At 40.6% G+C, this 21,401-nt stretch overlaps 1 protein-coding gene across 2 annotated transcripts in view; it reads right to left on the reverse strand.

The window, feature by feature from the left end:
- PRELID2 (PRELI domain containing 2) overlaps nt 1-21,401 on the reverse strand; it is a 336,098-nt gene that overhangs the window by 138,497 nt on the left and 176,200 nt on the right. For both annotated transcript variants that reach the window (XR_008679908.2, XR_010133959.1), the window contains one exon: nt 16,047-16,208. The gene's annotated coding sequence lies outside the window, so the exon portion shown is untranslated. The remainder of the gene's footprint in view (nt 1-16,046; nt 16,209-21,401) is intronic.

Raw genomic sequence — 21,401 nt, forward strand, 5'->3', positions numbered from 1 at the left:
GATTCGACTCCTTCCTGATTTAGTCTTGGGAGGGTGTATGTGTCCAGGAATTTATCCATTTCTTCTAGATTTTCCAGTTTATTGGCGTAGAGGTATTTATAGTATTCTCCAATGGTAGTTTGCATTTCTGTGGGATCAGTGGTGATATTCCCTTTATCATTTTTTATTGCATCTATTTGATTCTTCTCTCTTTTCTTCTTTATTAGTCTGGCTAGCAGTTTATCTATTTTGTTGAACTTTTCAAAAAAAACAGCTCCTGGATTAACTGATTTTTTGGAAGGGTTTTTCATGTCTCTATCTCCTTCAGTTCTGCTCTGATTTTAGTTATTTCTTGTCTTCTGCTGGCTTTTGAATTTGTTTGCTCTTGCTTCTCTGGTTCTTTAATTTTGATGTTAGGGCGTCAATTTTAGTTCTTTCCTGCTTTCTCTTGTGGGCATTTAGTGCTATAAATTTCCCTTTATGCGTTGCTTTAAATGTGTCCCAGAGATTCTGGTATGTTGTATCTTTGTTCTTATTGGTTTCAAAGAACATCTTTATTTCTGCCTTCATTTCATTACTTACCCGGTAGTCATTCAGGAGCAGGTTGTTCAGTTTCCATATAGTCGTGTGGTTTTGAGTGAGTTTCTTAATCCTGAGTTCTAATTTGATTGCGCTGTGGTCTGAGAGACTGTTTGTTATGATTTCTGTTCTTTTGCATTTGCTGAGGAGTGCTTTACTTCCAATTATGTGGTCAATTTTAGAATAAGTGTGATGAGGTGCTAAAAAGAATGTATATTCTGTTGATTTGGGGTGGAGAGTTCTGTAGATGTATATTAAGTCCACTTGGTCCAGAGTTGAGTTCAAGTCCTGAATATCCTTGTTAATTTCTGTCTCGTTGATCTGTCTAATATTGACAGTGGGGTGTTAAAGCCCCCCACTATTATTATGTGGGAGTCTAAGACTCTTTGTAAGTCTCTAAGAACTTGCTTTATGAATCTGGGTGCACCTCTATTGGGTGCATATATTTAGAATAATTAGCTCTTCTTGTTGCATTGATCCCTTTACCATTATGTGATGCCTTCTTTGTCTCTTGATCTTTGTTGGTTTAAAGTCTGTTTTATCAGAGATTAGGATTGCAACTCCTGCTTTTTTTTTTTTTCTTTTTGCTTTCCATTTGCTTGGTAAATATCCCTCCATCCCTTTATTTTGAGCCTATGTGTGTCTTTGTACATGAGATGATCTCCTGAATACAGGACACCAAAGGGTCTTGACTCTATCCAATTTGCCAGTCTGTGTCTTTTAATTGGAGCATTTAGCCCATTTACATTTAAGGTTAATATTGTTATATGTGAATTTGATCCTGTCCTTATGATGCTAGCTGGTTATTTTGCCCGTTAGTTGATTCAGTTTCTTCATAGTGTCGACGTTCTTTACAATTTGATATGCTTTTGCAGTGGCTGACACCAGTTGTTCCTTTCCATGTTTAGTGCTTCCTTCAGGAGCTCTTGTGTCAGGCCTGGTGATGACACAATCTCTCAGCATTTCTTTGTCTGTAAAGGATTTTATTTCTCCTTCACTTATGAAGCTTAGTTTGGCTGGATATGAAATTCTGGGTTGAAAATTCTTTTCTTTAAGAATGTTGAATATTGGCCCCACTCTCTTCTGGCTTGTAGGGTTTCTGCAGAAAAGATCCGCTGTTAATCTGTCGGGCTTCCCTTTGTGGGTAACCCGACCTTTTTCTCTGGCTGCCCTTAACATTTTCTCCTTCATTTCAACCTTGGTGAATCTGACAGTTATGTTTCTTGGGGTTGCTCTTCTTGAAGTGTATCTTTGTGGTCTTCTCTGTATTTCCTGAATTTGAATGTTGGCCTGTCTTGCTAGGTTGGGGACGTTCTCCTGGATAATATCTTGAAGAGCATTTTCCAACTTGGTTCCATACTCCCAGTCACTTTTAGGTACACCATTCAAATGTAGATTTGGTCTTTTCACATAGTCTTATATGTCTTGGAGGCTTTGTTTGTTCCTTTTCATTGTTTTTTCTCTAATCTTTTCTTCTCACTTTATATCATTAAGTTGATCTTCAATCTCTGATATCCTTTCTTCCTCTTGATCTGTTCGGCTATTGATACTTGTATATGCTTCACGAAGTTCTCGTGCTGTGTTTTTCAGCTCCATCAGGTCATTTATGTTCTTCCCTAAACTGGTTATTCTGGTTAGCAATTCGTCTAACCTTTTTTCAAGGTTCTTAGCTTCCTCGCATTTGGTTAGAATATACTCCTTTAGCTTGGAGGAGTTTGTTATTACCCGCCTTCTGAAACCTACTTCTGTCAATTTGTCAAATTCATTCTCCATCCAGTTTTGCTCCCTTGCTGTTGAGGAGTTTTGATCCTTTGGAGGAAAAAAGCCGTTCTGGTTTTTGGAATTTTCAGCCTTTTTGCACTAGTTTCTCCTCATCTTTGTGGATTTATCTACCTTTGGTCTTTGATGTTGGTGACCTTCGGATGGGGTCTCTGAGTGGATGTTCTATTCCTTTCTGTTTGTTAGTTTTCCTTCTAACAGTCAGGCCCCTCTGCTGCAGGTCTGCTGAAGTTTGCTGGAGGCCCACTCCAGACCCTGTTTGCCTGCGTATCACCAGTGGAGGCTGCAGTACAGCATAGATTGCTGCCTGTTCCTTCCTCTGGAAGCTTTGTCCGGAATGGCACCTGCCAGATGCCAGCCAGAGCTCTCCTGTATGAGGTGTCTGTCAGCCCCCACTGGGAGGTGTCTCCCAGTCAGGTTACACAGGAGTCAGGGACCTACTTGAGGAGGCATTCTGACCCTTAGTAGAGCTCGAACGCTGTGCTTGGAGGTCCACTGCTCTCTTCAGAGCCATCAGGCTGGGACGTTTGAGTCTGCTGAAGCTGCATCCACAGCCACCCCTTTCTCCAGGTGCTCTGTCCCAGGGAGATGGGGGTTTTATCTGTAAGTCCCGACTGGGGCTGCTGCCTTTTTTTCAGAGATGCCCTGCCCAGAGAGGAGAAATCTAGGGAGGCAGTCTGGCCACAGCAGCCTTGCTGAGCTGCAGTGGGCTCTGACCAGTTTGAACTTCCTGGCAGCTTTGTTTATTAAATTATGAGAGTAAAACCGCCTACTCAAGCCTCAGCAATGGTCGACGCACCTCCCACCACAAACCTCTACCATCCCAGGTTGATCTCAGACTGCTGCTGTGCTAGTAGTGAGAATTTCAAGCCAGTGGATCTTAGTTTGCTGGGCTCTGTGGGGGTGAGACCCACCGAGCCAGACCACTTGGGTCCCTGGCTTCAGCCCCCTTTCCAGGGGAGTGAACGGTTCTGTCTCACTCACATTCCAGGTGCCACTGGCGTATGCAAAAAAATAAATAAATAAAAACTCCTGCAGCTAGTTCAGTGTCTGCCCAAATGGCTGCTCAGTTTTGTACTTGAAACCGAAGGCCCTGGTGGCAAAGGCACCGGAGGGAATCTCCTGCTCTGTGGGTTGCAAAGACTGTGGGAAAAGTGCAGTATCTGGGCCAGAGTGCACAGTTTCTCAGGCTCAGTCCCTCATGGCTTCCCCTGGGTAGGGGTGAGAATTTCCCCAACCCTTGCACTTCCCGGGTTATGCGATTCCCCACCCTACTTTGGCTTGCCCTCCGTGGGCTGCACCCACTGTCCAACAAGTCCCAGTGAGATGAACTGCGTACCTCAGTTGGAAATGCAGAAATCACCCAGCTTGTGCGGCAGTCTCACCGGGAGCTGCAGACCAGAGCTGTTCCTATTTGGCCATCTTGCCAGCAATCTGAGAAATGGAGATTTTTATACACGACTAGGGAAGACAGACATTGCTTCACTGCCCATTTTGGTAAGGAATGAGTATAACTAGTAAAGTTGAAGATGTATATATTTTTTAAGAATTTATTGTAGTAAAGAAGATGTGTATACCTTTTAGTTCAGTAAGTCACTAAACAAAAGAGTTCCTTCTGAAACTCACACATATACGCTAAGGAGACATGTCCAAGAATGAACTAACACTGTGCATATCAACATGAATACATCCGTAAATAAAATGCTGGAAGTTTTTAAAGTGGACTACAGTGTCATTTATAGAGTTAAACACTAAATAATTTTTGAAAGGACGCAAACAGTACTGCATTTGGTTAGCAGGTCCATGCATATAAGACAAAAATGTTTTTAAATAATAAATAATAAAAATAATAAATAATAAAATAACAAAACTTTATCTTCAAGTTAATAGTTATCTTTGGTGAGGGAAGGAGATTATAAGGATTGAGTTTTCATTTTTTGTTAAAAAGTCAGTTGTCAGTTTTATTGTTGGTTCATGAAAGTAATTTTTTTCTCTCTGCTATTAAGATTTCTTCTCAGCTCCTGGTTTACCTCAGTTTTATTTAGATGAGTTTAGGCGGTCTTTTTTGCATTATCCTCCCTGGGGTTTAAGGCTCTCTGTAAATTAATAGATTAAGATTTTTTGACAATTTAGAAAAATACTTGATTATTACATTTTAAAATACTTCTGCAATATCCTTTACTCTTTCTCTGAGCCACCCCTTATAGATATAAATAATAATATACATATATAAATATATATATAACATAATATACATATAAATACATAATATACATATACATTTTAAACCTTTCATCGTGTTTTGTCTTTTATACAGATAGTCCCCAACTTAACAATGGTTCAATTTATGATTTTTCCACTTTATGATGCTGTGAGAGTGATAACCATGCAGTAGAAACCATACTTTGAGTACCTATAAAACCATTTTGTTTTTCAATTTTCATGCAGTAGAAACCATACTTTGAGTACCTATAAAACCATTTTGTTTTTCACTTTTCATGCAGTACAATCAGGCCTCCAAATCCATAGGTTTCCATATTTTTGCATTCAATCAATCACAGATCAAAAATATTTCAGAAAGAAGCAATAAAAGAGAAGGCAAAAATAAAAAATAATACAAATAAAAACAATACAGTATAACAACTATTCCTGTAGTATTAGCTATTATAAGTAAGCTAGAGATGACTAGCATGAGGGAAAATGTGTGTAGGTTATATGCAAATACTATGCCATTTTATATAAGGGACTTGAGCATCCACAAATCTTGGTAGCCTTGCAGTGAAGGGGCGGGGTCTGGAACCAATCCCCTACAGATATAGAGAGATGACAGTATTCAATAAATTACATTACATATTTAATACTTTATTATAAAATAGGCTCTGTGTTAGATAATTTTGCCCAGCTGTAAGCTAATGTTAAGTGTTCTAAACACATTTAAGGTAGACCAGTCTAAGCTATGATGTTTAATAGGTGAGGTGTATTAAACGCATTTTTAATTTATGATATTTTTAACTTATGATGAGGTTATCAAGACATAACCTCATGATAAGTCAAGGAGCATCTGTACTCTCTTCTCTATTTTCCATCCTTTTCTTTCTCCACACTTGAGTCTGGTTGTTCTCTTCTGTCCTTCAGTTTACTAATTCACTTATCAGCTGCATCTAAGCTGTTTAAACTGTCCATTTAATTCTTTATTTCAGTGATTGCATTTCAAGGCTCCAAATTTTGTATTTAGATTTTTTCATAGTTTCCAATTTTCCATCAAACTTCTACATCCTGTCTCTTAATTCCTTGAACGTATTAATTGCAATTGTTTTAACACTAATATCTGGATCTGCTGTGGGGTGGTTTTCACTGTCTGTTTTTATCTCTTGCTTGTTTTATTGTCTGTTTTTATCTCTTGCTTGTTTTATTGTCTGTTTTTATCTCTTGTTTGTTTCTTGTTGTTTGGGTCAAATCTTCTATGGAGGAAATATTTTATTGAGTATTATATATTATACATGAGAAATGTAGAAAATATCTGAGACACTGAAGGATGTTATCTTCCTGCAATGTTTCAAATTATATTGATCCAATCACAGAGTGAGATCATTCAAAGTTGGACTTGAATTTCTCCAAGAACTAATCTATTTTTAATTCACCGTCACTCCTAAGATCTGAAATGAAACTTTAAAGTTTTACTAAGGACCCTCTTCCTTAGCATGCCCTGAATTCTATTTTCGCCATTCTGCCTGATGAGGATTCTTAATGCTAAATTCAGCTTCTCAGTCCCTGAGCTACTACTTTTGAAATCAACAATCATCAGGAGATGAGTAGCACTGAATGCCAGGATCACCTCTATGGGATTCTCTGCTCCCTCAGATCTTTGCCCGATCCTCTCTTTCTTCATGGCTTTCTGTTTCCTTCATCCAGAATTTTTAAATGTATCATTCCACCTGTTTAGTTGTTCTCATCCAGAGTTTTGGTCAGAGACAATCTGGTTTGGCATCACCAGAAGCAGAATACTGCTAAGGTGAATTTTGAGCATATTGAATCGTGCATATATATATATATATATATATATATATATATATAGACTCAAATATATTTTTTTAATTTGGTTAAAATCTATTCAGTCATTTTCACACAATATAACAACAAGCAAACAGAAAAAAAAGTAATTTTACTTATATTCTTATAGAGGCTCTTCACAGGAAAAAAAACCTAGAAACTGAAATCTATCATGTCTTAGTTTTAACTTATTTTCTGTGATACCTCATGAAAATGACAAAGACTTGGTTCCAAGATGGCTGAATAGGAACAGCTTCAGTCTACAGCTCCCAGCATGAGCGACGCAGAAGATGGGTAATTTCTGCATTTCCAAATGAGGTACTGGGTTCATCTCACTGGGGCTTGTCAGACAGTGGGTGCAGGACAGTGGGTGCAGGACAATGGGTGTGGCCCACCGAGCGTGAGCCAAAGCAGGGCGAGGCATCACCTCACCTGGGAAGCACAAGGGGTCAGGGAATTCGCTTTCCTAGCCAAGGGAAGCTGTGACAGATGGCACCTGGAAAATCGGGTCACTCTCACTCTAATGCTGTGCTTTTCCAATGGTATTAGCAAACGGCACACCAGGAGATGATATCCCGTGCCTGGCTCAGAGGGTCCCACGCCCACGGAGCCTCATTCATTACTAGCACAGCAGTCTGAGATCAAACTGCAAGATGGCAGTGAGGCTGGGGGAGAGGTGCCTGCCATTGCTGAGGCTTGAGTAGGTAAACAAAGCGGCCTGGAAGCTCGAACTGGGTGGAGCCCACTGCAGGTCAAGGAGGCCTGCCTTCCTCTGTAGAGTCCACCTCTGGGGACAGGGCATAGCCGAACAAAAGACAGCAGAAACCTCTGCAGACTTAAATGTCCCCGTCTGACAGCTTTGAATAGAGTAGTGGTTCTCCCAGCACGGAGTCTGAGATCTGAGAACAGTCAGACTGCCTCCTCAAGTGGGTCCCTGATCCCCGAGTAGCCTAAATGGGAGGCACCACCCAGTAGGGGCAGACTGACAGCTCACATGGCCAGGTACCCCTCCGAGATGAAGCTTCCAGAGGAATGATCAGGCAGCAACATTTGTTGTTCAGCAATATTCGCTGTTCTGCAGCCTCTGCTGCTGATACCCAGGCAAACAGGGTCTGGAGTGGACCTTCACAAACTCCAACAGATCTGCAGCTGAGGGTCCTGACTGTTAAAAGGAAAACTAACAAACAGAAAGGACATCCACACCAAAACCCCATCTGCACGTCACCATCATCAAAGACCAAGGTAGATAAAACCACAAAGATGGGGAAAAAACAGAGCCGAAAAGCTGAAAATTCTAAAAATCAGACGCCTCTCCCCCTCCAAAGGAACGCAGCTCCTCGCCAGCAAAGGAACAAAGCTGGATGGAGAATGACTTTGACGAGTTGAGAGAAGAAGGCTTCAGAAGACCAAACTTCTACGAGCTAAAGGAGGAAGTTTGAAACCATCGCAAAGAAGCTAAAAACCATGAAAAAAGTTTAGACAGATGGCTAACCAAAATAACCAGTGTAGAGAAGTCCTTAAAAGACCTGATGGAGCTGAAAACCATGGCATGAGAACTACGTGACGAATGCACAAGCTTCAGTAGCAGAATCAATCAACTGGAAGAAAGGGTATCAGGGATTGAAGATCAAATGAATGAAATGAAGCAAGAAGAGAAGTTTAGAAAAAAAGAATAAAAGGAAACGAACAAAGCCTCCAAGAAATATGGGACTATGTGAAAAGACCAAATCTATGTCTGATTGGCATACCTGAAAGTGACAGGGAAAATGGAACCAAGTTGGAAAACACTCTGCAGGATATTATCCAGAACTTCCACAACCTAGCAAGGCAGGCCAACATTCAAATTCAGGAAATAGAGAACACCACAAAGATACTCCTTGAGAAGAGCGACTCCAAGACACATAACTGTCAGATTCACCAAAGTTGAAATGAAGGAGGGGGAGAAGCCAAGATGGCCGAATAGGAACAGCTCCGGTCTACAGCTCCCAGCCTGAGCAATGCAGAAGACAGGTGATTTCTGCATTTCCATCTGAGGTACCGGGTTCATCTCACTAGGGAGTGCCAGACAGTGGGCGCAGGTCAGTAGGTACGTGCACCATGCACGAGCCGAAGCAGGGCGAGGCATTGCCTCACTCGGGAAGCTCAAGGGGTCAGGGAGTTCCCTTTCCTAATCAAAGAAAGGGGTGACAGACGGCACCTGGAAAATCGGGAAAAACAGGTCACTCCCACCCGAATACTGTGCTTTTCCAACGGGCTTAAAAAACAGCGCACCACGAGATTATATCCCCCACCTGGCTCGGAAGGTCCTACCCCATGGAGTCTGGCTGATTGCTAGCACAGCAGTCTGAGATCAAACTGCAAGGCGGCAGCGAGGCTGGGGGAGGGGCGCCCACCATTGCCCAGGCTTGCTCAGGTAAACAAAGCAGCTGGGAAGCTCGAACTCGGCTGAGCCCACCACAGCTCAAGGAGGCCTGCCTGCCTCTGTAGGCTCCACCTCTGGGGGCAGGGCACAGACAAACAAAAAGACAGCAGTAACCTCTGCAGACTTAAATGTCCCTGTCTGACAGCTTTGAAGAGAGCAGTGGTTCTCCCAGTATGCAGCTGGAGATCTGAGAACGGGAAGACTGCCTCCTCAAGTGGGTCCCTGACCCCTGACCCCTGAGCAGACTAACTGGGAGGCACCCTCCAGCAGGGGCACACTAACACCTCACACTGCAGGGTACTCCAACAGAACTGCAGCTGAGGGTCCTGTCTGTTAGAAGGAAAACTAACAAACAGAAAGGACATCCACACCAAAAACCCATCTGTACATCACCATCATCAAAGACCAAAAGTAGATAAAACCACAAAGATGGGGAAAAAACAGAACAGAAAAACTGGAAATCTAAAAATCAGAGCACCTCTCCTCCTCCAAAGGAATGCAGCTCCTCACCAGCAACGGAACAAAGCTGGATGGAGAATGACTTTGACGAGCTGAGAGCAGAAGGCTTCAGACGATCAAATTACTCTGAGCTACGGGAGGACATTCAAACCAAAGACAAAGAAGTTGAAAACTTTGAAAAAAATTTAGAAGAATGTATAACTAGAATAATCAATACAGAGAAGTGCTTAAAGGAGCTGATGGAGCTGAAAACCAAGGCTCGAGAACTACGTGAAGAATGCAGAAGCCTCAGGAGCTGATGTGATCAACTGGAAGAAAGGGTATCAGCGATGGAAGATGAAATGAATGAAATGAAGTGAGAAGGAAAGTTTAGAGAAAAAAGAATAAAAAGAAATGAGCAAAGCCTCCAAGAAATATGGGACTATGTGAAAAGACCAAATCTACGTCTCATTGGTGTACCTGAAAGTGATGGGGAGAATGGAACCAAGTTGGAAAACACTCTGCAGGATATTATCCAGGAGAACTTCCCCAATCTAGCAAGGCAGGCCAACGTTCAGATTCAGGAAATACAGAGAACGCCACAAAGATACTCCTCGAGAAGAGCAACTCCAACACACATAATTGTCAGATTCACCAAAGTTGAAATGAAGGAAAAAATGTTAAGGGCAGCCAGAGAAAAAGGTCGGGTTACCCTCAAAGGGAAGCCCATCAGACTAACAGCGGATCTCTCGGCAGAAACCCTACAAGCCAGAAGAGAGTGGGGGCCAATATTCAACATTCTTAAAGACAAGAATTTTCAACCCAGAATTTCATATCCAGCCAAACTAAGCTTCATAAGTGAAGGAGAAATAAAATACTTTACAGACAAGCAAATGCTGAGGGATTTTGTCACCACCAGGCCTGCCCTAAAAGAGCTCCTGAAGGAAGTGCTAAACATGGAAAGGAACAACCGATACCAGCCGCTGTAAAATCATGCCAAAATGTAAAGACCATCGAGACTAGGAAGAAACTGCATCAACTAACGAGCAAAATAACCAGCTAACATCATAATGACAGGATCAAATTCACACATAACACTATTAACTTTAAATGTAAATGGACTAAATGCTCCAATTAAAAGACACAGACTGGCAAACTGGATAAAGAGTCAAGACCCAACAGTGTGCTGTATTCAGGAAACCCATCTCACATGCAGAGACACACATAGGCTCAAAATAAAAGGATGGAGGAAGATCTACCAAGCAACTGGAAAACAAAAAAAGGCAGCAGTTGCAATCCTAGTCTCTGATAAAACAGACTTTAAACCAACAAAGATCAAAAGAGACAAAGAAGGCCATTACATAATGGTAAAGGGATCAATTCAACAAGAAGAGCTAACTATTCTAAATATTTATGGACCCAATACAGGAGCACCCAGATTTATAAAGCAAGTCCTGAGTGACCTACAAAGAGACTTAGACTCCCACACATTAATAATGGGAGACTTTAACACCCCACTGTCAATATTAGACAGATCAACGAGACAGAAAGTCAACAAGGATACACAGGAATTGAACTCAGCTCTGCACCAAGCGGACCTAATAGACATCTACAGAACTCTCCACCCCCAAATCAACAGAATATACATTTCTTCCAGCACCACACCACACCTATTCCAAAATTGACCACATAGTTGGAAGTAAAGCTCTCCTCAGCAAATGTAAAAGAACAGAAATTATAACAAACTATCTCTGAGACCACAGTGCAATCAAACTAGAACTCAGGATTAAGAATCTCACTTAAAACTGCTCAACTACATGGAAACTGAACAACCTGCTCCTGAATGACTACTGGGTACATAACGAAATGAAGGCAGAAATAAAGACGTTCTTTGAAACCAATGAGAACAAAGACACAACATACCAGAATCTCTGGGACACATTCAAAGCAGTGTGTAGAGGGAAATTTATAGCACTAAATGCCCACAAGAGAAAGCAGGAAAGATCCAAAATTGACACCATAACATCACAATTAAAAGAACTAGAAAAGCAAGAGCAAACACATTCAAAAGCTAGCAGAAGGCAAGAAATAACTAAAATCAGAGCAGAACTGAAGGAAATAGAGACACAAAAAACCCTTCAAAAAATCAATGAATTCAGGAGCTGGTTTTTTGAAAGGATCAACAAAATTGATACACCTCTACTCAAATAAACTAGAAAATCTAGAAGAAATGGACAAATTCCTCAACGCATACGCTCTCCCAAGACTAAACCAGGAAGAAGTTGAATCTCTGAATAGACCAATAACAGGCTCTGAAATTGTGGCAATAATCAATAGCTTACCAACCAAAAAGAGTCCAGGACCAGATGGATTCACAGCGGAATTCTTCCAGAGGTACAAGGAGGAAATGGTACCATTCCTTCTGAAACTATTCCAATCAATAGAAAAAGAGGGAATCCTCCCTAACTCATTTTATGAGGCCAGCATCATCCTGATACCAAAGCCTGGCAGAGACACAACAAAAAAAGAGAATTTTAGACCAATATCCTTGATGAACATTGATGCAAAAATCCTCAATAAAATACTGGCAAACCAAATCCAGCAGCACATCAAAAAGCTTACTCACCATGATCAAGTGGGCTTCATCCCTGGGATGCAAGGCTGGTTCAATATACGCAAATCAATAAATGTAATCCAGCATATAAGCAGAAACAAAGACGAAAACCATATGATTATCTCAATAGATGCAGAAAAGGCCTTTGACAAAATTCAACAACCCTTCAGGCTAAAAACTCTCAATAAATTAGGTATTGATGGGACATATTTCAAAATAATAAGAGCTATTTATGACAAACCCACAGCCAATATCATACTGAATGGGCAAAAACTGGAAGCATTCCCTTTGAAAACTGGCACAAGACAGGGATGCCCTCTCTCACCACTCCTATTCAACATAGTGTTGGAAGTTCTGGCCAGGGCAATTAGGCAGGAGAAGGAAATAAAGGGTATTCAATTAGGAAAAGAGGAAGTCAAATTGTCTCTGTTTGCAGATGACATGATTGTATATCTAGAAAACCCCATTGTCTCAGCCCAAAATCTCCTTAAGCTGATAAGCAACTTCAGCAAAGTCTCAGGATACAAAATCAATGTGCAAAAATCACAAGCATTCTTATACACCAACAACAGACAAACAGAGAGCCAAATCATGAGTGAACTCCCATTCACAATTGCTTCAAAGAGAATAAAATACCTAGGAATCCAACTTACAAGGGATGTGAAGGACCTCTTCAAGGAGAACTACAAACCACTGCTCAAGGAAATAAAAGAGGATACAAACAAATGGAAGAATATTTCATGCTCACGGGTAGGAAGAATCAATATCGTGAAAATGGCCATACTGCCCAAGGTAATTTACAGATTCAATGCCATCCCCATCAAGCTACCAATGACTTTCTTCACAGAATTGGAAAAAACTACTTTAAAGTTCATATGGAACCAAAAAAGAGCCTGCATTGCCAAGTCAATCCTAAGCCAAAAGAACAAAGCTGGAGGCATCACACTACCTGACTTCAAACTATACTACAAGGCTACAGTAACCAAAACAGCATGGTACTGGTACCAAAACAGAGATATAGATCAATGGAACAGAACAGAGCCCTCAGAAATAACGCCGCATACCTACAACTATCTCATCTTTGACAAACCTGAGAAAAACAAGCAATGGGGAAAGGATTCCCTATTTAATAAATGGTGCTGGGAAAACTGGCTAGCCATATGTAGAAAGCTGAAACTGGATCCCTTCCTTACACCTTATACAAAAATCAATTCAAGATGGATTAAAGACTTAAACGTTAGACCTAAAACCATAAAAACCCTAGAAGAAAACCTAGGCATTACCATTCAGGACATAGGCATGGGTAAGGACTTCATGTCTAAAACACCAAAAGCAATGGCAACAAAAGCCAAAATTGACAAATGGGATCTAATTAAATTAAAGAGCTTCTGCACAGCAAAAGAAACTACCATCAGAGTGAACAGGCAACCTACAGAATGGGAGAAAATTTTCGCAACCTACTCATCTGACAAAGGGCTAATATCCAGAATCTACAATGAACTCAAACAAATTTACAAGGAAAAAACAGACAACCCCATCAAAAAGTGGGCAAAGGACATGAACAGACACTTCTCAAAAGAAGACATTTATGCAGCCAAAAGACACATGAAAAAATGCTCACCATCACTGGCCATGAGAGAAATGCAAATCAAAACCACAATGAGATACCATCTCACACCAGTTAGAATGGCAATCATTAAAAAGTCAGGAAACAACAGGTGCTGGAGAGGATGTGGAGAAATAGGAACACTTTTACACTGTTGGTGGGACTGTAAACTAGTTCAACCATTGTGGAAGTCAGTGTGGCAATTCCTCAGGGATCGAACTAGAAATACCATTTGACCCAGCCATCCCATTACTGGGTATATACCCAAAGGACTATAAATCATGCTGCTATAAAGACACATGCACATGTATGTTTACTGTGGCATTATTCACAATAGCAAAGACTTGGAATCAACCCAAATGTCCAACAATGATAGACTGGATTAAGAAAATGTGGCACATATACACCATGGAATACTATGCAGCCATAAACAATAATGAGTTCATGTCCTTTGTAGGGACATGGATGAAATTGGAAACCATCATTCTCAGTAAACTATCGCAAGAACAAAAAACCAAACACCGCATATTCTCACTCATAGGTGGGAATTAAACAATGAGATCACACGGACACAGGAAGGGGAACATCACACTCTGGGGACTGTTGTGGGGTGGGGGGAGGGGGGAGGGATAGCATTGGGAGATATACCTAATGCTAGATGACGAGTTAGTGGGTGCAGCACACCAGCATGGCACATGTATACATATGTAACTAACCTGCACAATGTGCACATGTACCCTAAAACTTAAAATATAATAATAAAAAATAAAAATAAAAAATAAAAAATAAATGAAGTAAAATATGTTAAGGGCAGCCAGAGAGAAAGGTCGGGTTACTCACAAAGGGAAGCCCATCAGACTAACAGCAGATCTCTCAGCAGAAACTCTTCAAGACAGAAGACAGTGGGGGGCAATATTCGACATTCTAAAAGAAAAGAATTTTCAACCCAGAATTTCATATCCAGCCAAACTAAGCTTCATAAGTGAAGGAGAAATAAAATCCTTTACAGACAAGCAAATGCTGAGAGATTTTGTCACCACCAGGCCTGCCCTACAAGAGCTCCTGGAGGAAGCACTAAACATGGAAAGGAACAACCAGTACCAGCCACTGCAAAAACATGCCAAACTGTAAAGACCATCGATGCTAGAAAGAAACTGCATCAACTGACAGGCAAAATAACCAGCTATCATCATAATGACAGGATCAAATTCACACATAACGATATTAACATTAAACGTAAATGGGCTGAATGCTCCAATTAAAAGACACAGACTGGCAAATTGGATAAAGAGTCAAGACCCATCAGTGTGCTGTATTCAGGAAACCCATCTCACATGCAGAGACACACATAGGCTCAAAATAAAGGGATGGAAGAAGATCTACCAAGCAAATGGAAAACAAAAAAAGGCAGGGGTTGCAATCCTAGTCTCTGATAAAACAGACTTTAAACCAACAAAGATCAAAAGGACAAAGAAGGCCATTACTTAATGGTAAAGGGATCAATTCAACAAGAAGAGCTAACTATCCTAAATATATATGCACCCAATACAGGAGCACCCAGATTTATAAAGCAAGTCCTTAGAGACCTACAAAGAGACTTAGACTCCCACACAATAATAATGGGAGACTTTAACACCCCACTGTCAATATTAGACAGATCAATGAGACAGAAAATTAACAAGGATATCCAGGAATTGAACTCAGCTCTGCACCAGTGGACCTAATAGACATCTACAGAACTCTCCACCCCAAATCAACAGAATATACATTCTTCTCAGCACCACGTCGCAATTATTCCAAAATTGACCACATAGTTGGAAGTAAAGCACTCCTCAGCAAATGTAAAAGAACAGAAATTATAACAAACTTTCTCTCAGACCACAGTGCAATCAAACTAGAACTCAGGATTAACAAACTCACTCAAAACCACTCAACTACATGAAAACTGAACAACCTGCTCCTGAATGACCACTGGGTACATAACGAAGTGAGGGCAGAAATAAAGATGTTCTTTGAAACCAACGAGAACAAAGACACAACATACCAGAATCTCTGGGACACATCAAAGCAGTGTGTAGAGGGAAATTTATAGCATTAAATGCCCACAAGAGAAAGCAGGAAAGATCTAAAATTGACACCTTAACATCGCAATTAAAAGAATTAGAGAAGCAAGAGCAAACACATTCAAAAGCTAGCAGAAGGCAAGAAATAACTAAGATCAGAGCAGAAGTGAAGCAGATAGAGACATAAAGAACCCTTCAAGAAATCACTGAATCCAGGATTTCTGAAGATCAATAAAATTGATAGACCGCTAGCAAGACTAATAAAGAAGAAAAGAGAAAAGAATCAAACAGATGCAATAAAAAATGATAAAGGGGATATCACCACTGATCCCACAGAAATACAAACTACCATCAGAGAATACTATAAACACCTCTATGCAAATAAACCAGAAAATCTAGAAGAAATGGATAAATTCCTGGACACATACACCCTCCCAAGACTAAACCAGGAAGAACTCAAATCCCTGAATAGACCAATAACAGGCTCCGAAATTGAGGCAATAATTGATAGCTTACCAGCCAAAAAAAAGTCCAGGATAGATGGAATCACAGCCGAATTCTACCAGATGTACAAGGAGTAGCTGGTACCATTCCTTCTGAAAATATTACAATCAATAGAAAAACAGGGAATCTTCCCTAACTCATTTTATGGGGCCAGCATCATCCTGATAACAAAACCTGGAAGAGACACAACAAAAAAAGAGAATTTTAGACCAATATCCCTGATGAACATTGATGCAAAAATCCTCAATAAAATACTGGCAAACCAAATCCAGCAGCACATCAAAAAGCTTATCCACCACGATCAACTGGGCTTCAGCCCTGGGATGCAAGACTGGTTCAACATACGCAAATCAATAAATGTAATCCAGCATATAAGCAGAAACAAAGACAAAAACCATATGATTATCTCAATAGATGCAGAAAAGGCCTTTGACAAAATTCAACAACCCTTCAGGCTAAAAACTCTCAATAAATTAGGTATTGATGGGATGTACCTCAAAATAATAAGAGCTATTTATGACAAACCCACAGCCAATATCATACTGAATGGGCAAAAACTGGAAGCATTCCCTTTGAAAACTGGCACAAGACAGGGATGCCCTCTCTCACCACTCCTATTCAACATAGTGTTGGAAGTTCTGGCCAGGGCAATCAGGCAGGAGAAGGAAATAAAGGGTATTCACTTAGGAAAAGAGGAAGTCAAATTGTGCCTGTTTGCAGATGACATGATTGTATATGTAGAAAACCCCATCGTCTCAGCCCAAAATCTCCTTAAGCTGATAGGCAACTTTAGCAAAGTCTCATGATACAAAATCAATGTGCAAAAACCACAAGCATTCTTATACACCAATAACAGACAAACAGAGAGCCAAATCATGAGTGAACTCCCATTCACAATTGCTTCAAAGAGAATAAAATACCTAGGAATCCAACTTACAAGGGATGTGAAGGACCTCTTCAAGGAGAACTACAAACCACTGCTCAATGAAATAAAAGAGGATACAAACAAATGGAAGAATATTCCATGCTCATGGATAGGAAGAATCAATATTGTGAAAATGGCCATACTGCCCAAGGTAATTTATAGATTCAATGCCATCCCCATCAAGCTACAAATGACTTTCTCCACAGAATTGGAGAAAACTACTTTAAAGTTCATGTGGAAGCAAAAAAGAGCCCGCATTGCCAAGACAATTCTAAGCCAAAAGAACAGGAGGCATCATGCTACCTGACTTCAAACTATACTACAAGGCTACAGTAACCAAAACAGCATGGTACTGGTACCAAAACAGAGATATAGACCAATGGAACAGAATATAGCCCTCATAAATAATACCACACATCTACAACCATCTGACCTTTGACAAACCTGACACAAACAAGAAATGGGGAAAGGATTCCCTATTTAATAAATGGTGCTGGGAAAACTGGCGAGCCATATGTAGAAAGCTGATGCTGGATCCCTTCCTTACACCTTATACAAAAATTAATTCAAGATGCATTAAAGACTTAAATGTTAGATCTAAAACCATACAAACCCTAGAAGAAAACCTAGGCAATACCATTCAGGACATAGGCATGGCCAAGGACTTCATGTCTAAAACACCAAAAGCAATGGCAACAAAAGCCAAAATTGATAAATGGGATCTAATTAAATTAAAGAGCTTCTGCACAGCAAAAGAAAACTACCATCAGAGTGAACAGGCAACCTACAGAATGGGAGAATTTTGCAATCTACTCATCTGACAAAAGGCTAATATCCAGAATCTACAAAGAACACAAACAAATTTATGAGAAAAAAACAACCCCATCAAAAAGTGGGCAAAGGAGATGAACAGACACTTCTCAAAAGAAGACATTTATGCAGCAAAAAGACACATGAAAAAACGCTCATCATCACTGGCCGTCAGAGAAATGCACATCAAAACCACAGTGAGATAATATCTCACACCAGTTAGAATGGCGATCATTAAAAAGTCAGGAAACAACAGGTACTGGAGAGGATGTGGAAAAATAGGAATGCTTTTACACTGTTGGTCGGACTGTAAACTAGCTCAATCATTGTGGAAGACAGTGTGGCGATTCCTCAAGGATCTAGAACTAGAAATATCATTTGACCCAGCCATCCCATTACTGGGTATATACCCCAAGGATTATAAATCATGTTACTATAAAGACCCACGCACACGTATGTTCATTGCGGCACTATTCACAGCAGCAAAGACTTGGAACCAACCCAAATGTCCATCAATAATAGACTGGATTCAGAAAATGTGGCACATATACACCATGGAATACTATGCAGCCATAAAAATTCATGAGTTCCTGTCCTTTGTAGGGACATGGATGAAGCTGGAAGCCATCATTCTCAGCAAACTATCGCAAGGACAAAAAACCAAACACCACATGTTCTCATTCATAGGTGGAAATTGAACAATGAGAACACTTGGACACAGGAAGGGGAACATCACACACCAGGGCCTGTCATGGGGTGGGGAGAGGGGGGAGGGATAGCATTAGGAGATATACCTAATGTAAATGACAAGTTAATGGGTGCAGCACACCAACATGGTACATGTATACATAAGTAACAAACCTGCACATTGTGCACATGTACCCTAGAACTTAAAGTATGATAAAAAATAAATATATAAATAGAATGACACAGACTCTCTGTTCTTAGTCTCCTTAGCCTATCTTACATGTTTATTTGGAAGATTAATTAGAACACATAGACAAAAGCATCTAGTACAGTGCCTGGAACATGCTCATTACTTCATAAATATTAGTTTAATTATAATTTGTAGAAATAAGAAAGTATTCATTTTTTATTTTGCTATTCAAAATTTTATTGCTGGACTTGCTGGAAGGAAAGAGGTCAAACAGACAATAATAATAATAATAATAATAATAATAATAATAATAATAATAGCTGATTCAATAGAATTCTCAGCATGCATGCAAGGATTTAGTGTTAGTTTAAGGATTCTGGTACATAATTACACTATTCTTTCCCTTAAAATGGATCCAATTGTGAATTTTGTTAAAATAGAAAATCAACGTGAGAAGAAAAGTTTTCAAAAAAATAAATAGGCATGCTCAGATGTGAAAATTACTGGATGACTCTACCTGCTGGCCTCATCAAGGATACATTAGCTGAAAGTGAAATGAGGATCGTGGCTCATGCCTGTAATCCCAGCACTTTGGGAGGCTGAGGCAGGCAGATCACGAGGTCAGGAGTTCGAGACCATCCTGGCTAACATGGAGAAAGCCTGTCTTCACTTAAAATACAAACAATTAGCCGGGCGTGGTGGCACGCACCTGTGGTCCTAGCTACTCGGGAGGTTGAGGCAAGAGAATCGCTTGAACCCGGGAGACAGAGGTTGCAGTGAGCCAAGATCGCACGACTGCACTCCAGCCTGGGCAACGGAGCAAGACTCCATCTCAAAAAAAAGAAAGAAAGAAAGTGAAATGAGCCCTTAAGTGCTAACGAATACATCAGGCACAAACTCTGGACTCCTCAAATGTTAACTCTGCCTCAGGGACAGGTATCCAAGGTTACTTCTCCAAAAGGGAGACAAAGACTCAAAAAGACTAATTTTTGCTCATGAATTCTCTATGCTAGTAACTATGATGGGTTAAGCATTCCACAGTCATTATCTTTCTGCATCCTCTCAAAATCTCAATAGTAGAGGTATCATTATTCCCCCATCTCATCCCATATTCTACGAGTCATATAAATAACATGCTCATAGATGTCATATAACTTACCAAATCCCACAGTCAGTGTGCTACAGACAATTCAGTTAACATATTGAGTACCTCTTGTGTGCCTGGCAATGTGTTAGGCACTGAGCCTACAATAGTGAACAAAACATGTCTCTGCAAAAAAGATAAGCCAATGGCCATGCTCTAAAATCATCTCCTTTTATTATAAGATGTTAATGTGACAAGTGTTAGGACTATGAAGGAAAAAATGTTAAAGGAAGAAGAATGAAAGCAAAACCATAAGGCAGAAAATGTGGTCAAAGAGTAGCCTTGTACCCCACCAAGATCCATTCCCTGCATAGACCCAGCCCTAGACCCCTCCTGAAATTCATACTCAGTTCTGCACTTAATGGAGCATGCATTTCCATTGAGATGCAACATGTGATAGGATCTGGATGTGTGTCCCTCCAAATCTCATGCTGAAATGTGATTCCCAGTTTTGGAGGTGGGGCCTAGTGGAAAGTATTAGATGACTGGGGCAGATCTCTCATGAATGACTTAGTGCCATCCCCTTGGTGATGAGTGAGTACTTGCTCAGTTAGTTCACATGAGATCTGGTTGTTTAAAAGAATCTGGGACCTCTCTCTCACTCTCTCTCTCTAGCTCCCTTTCTCACCACGGGATATGTCAGCTCCTCCTTTGCCTTCCGTCATGACTGAAAGCTTCCTAAGACCTCATCAGAAGCAGAGCCGATGCTGCTGCCATGATTCCTACACAGTCTGCAGAACCATGAGCCAAAATAAACCTATTTTCCATATAAATTACCCAGTCTCAGGCATTCCTTCATCACAATGCAAACTAACACAACATATAAATCAATAAATAAGCTAGATAGTTACAGAGTAAGGGCTAAGAAAAAATAAAACAGAGTAGTGGGACACAGAGTAACTGGAAAGAGGGTACTTTAGGTACTGTGTTTCAGAAAAGCCTCCATGAAGATGTGGCATTTAAGCTGAAATTGGGAAGATGGGAAGTTCGAGGCAGATGCATGAGAACTCAAGGCAGAAAGAGCTCAGCACACTGGGAAAATGAACCTACAGCAGAGGGAGCAAAGGAGAGTCTGACCTAAGAGGAGGCTAGAGTTAGGGAAGGGTCAGATCACACGCAAAGTGATAGGGCTATGGCACAGACTTCAAGGTCAGCAAGCTGGTGCCCATCTCACTCTCCAGCTGGTAATAACATACTGTTATTCTCTAGATCACAGAGACTACTCACCAAACAGCCCAGGCACTGGGGCAGAAGCAAGTCCAGCACCATTATCTCATTGATTCCATCTGGAACTTGGCAGCTGGTTCCTTTTCACTTTAGTTCACAATTAGAAACTTCCTTGTCCCCATTTTCCCCTTTTATACCCTATGTGTACATTTATTTCACCATATCAGACTATAATTCCATTTTAAGGCAGACTCCACAAAAACTATCACAGTGCTCTACACACAGTAGGTGTTCAACAAATGTTAGCTAAGTTGATTATCAAAAGCAGACATGGACCTAGCAGCTGGAAAGTTGGAATATTCAAAACTGTAGGCTGGTAGGAGTCAAGAAGTAAAGGACTCTCCTAGCTTAGAATGGGATGTGGGGAAGGCGTGGTGGGAAAGG

The sequence above is a fragment of the Gorilla gorilla genome, chromosome 4 (assembly GCF_029281585.2).
Source record: "Gorilla gorilla gorilla isolate KB3781 chromosome 4, NHGRI_mGorGor1-v2.1_pri, whole genome shotgun sequence".
NCBI lineage: Eukaryota > Metazoa > Chordata > Mammalia > Primates > Hominidae > Gorilla > Gorilla gorilla.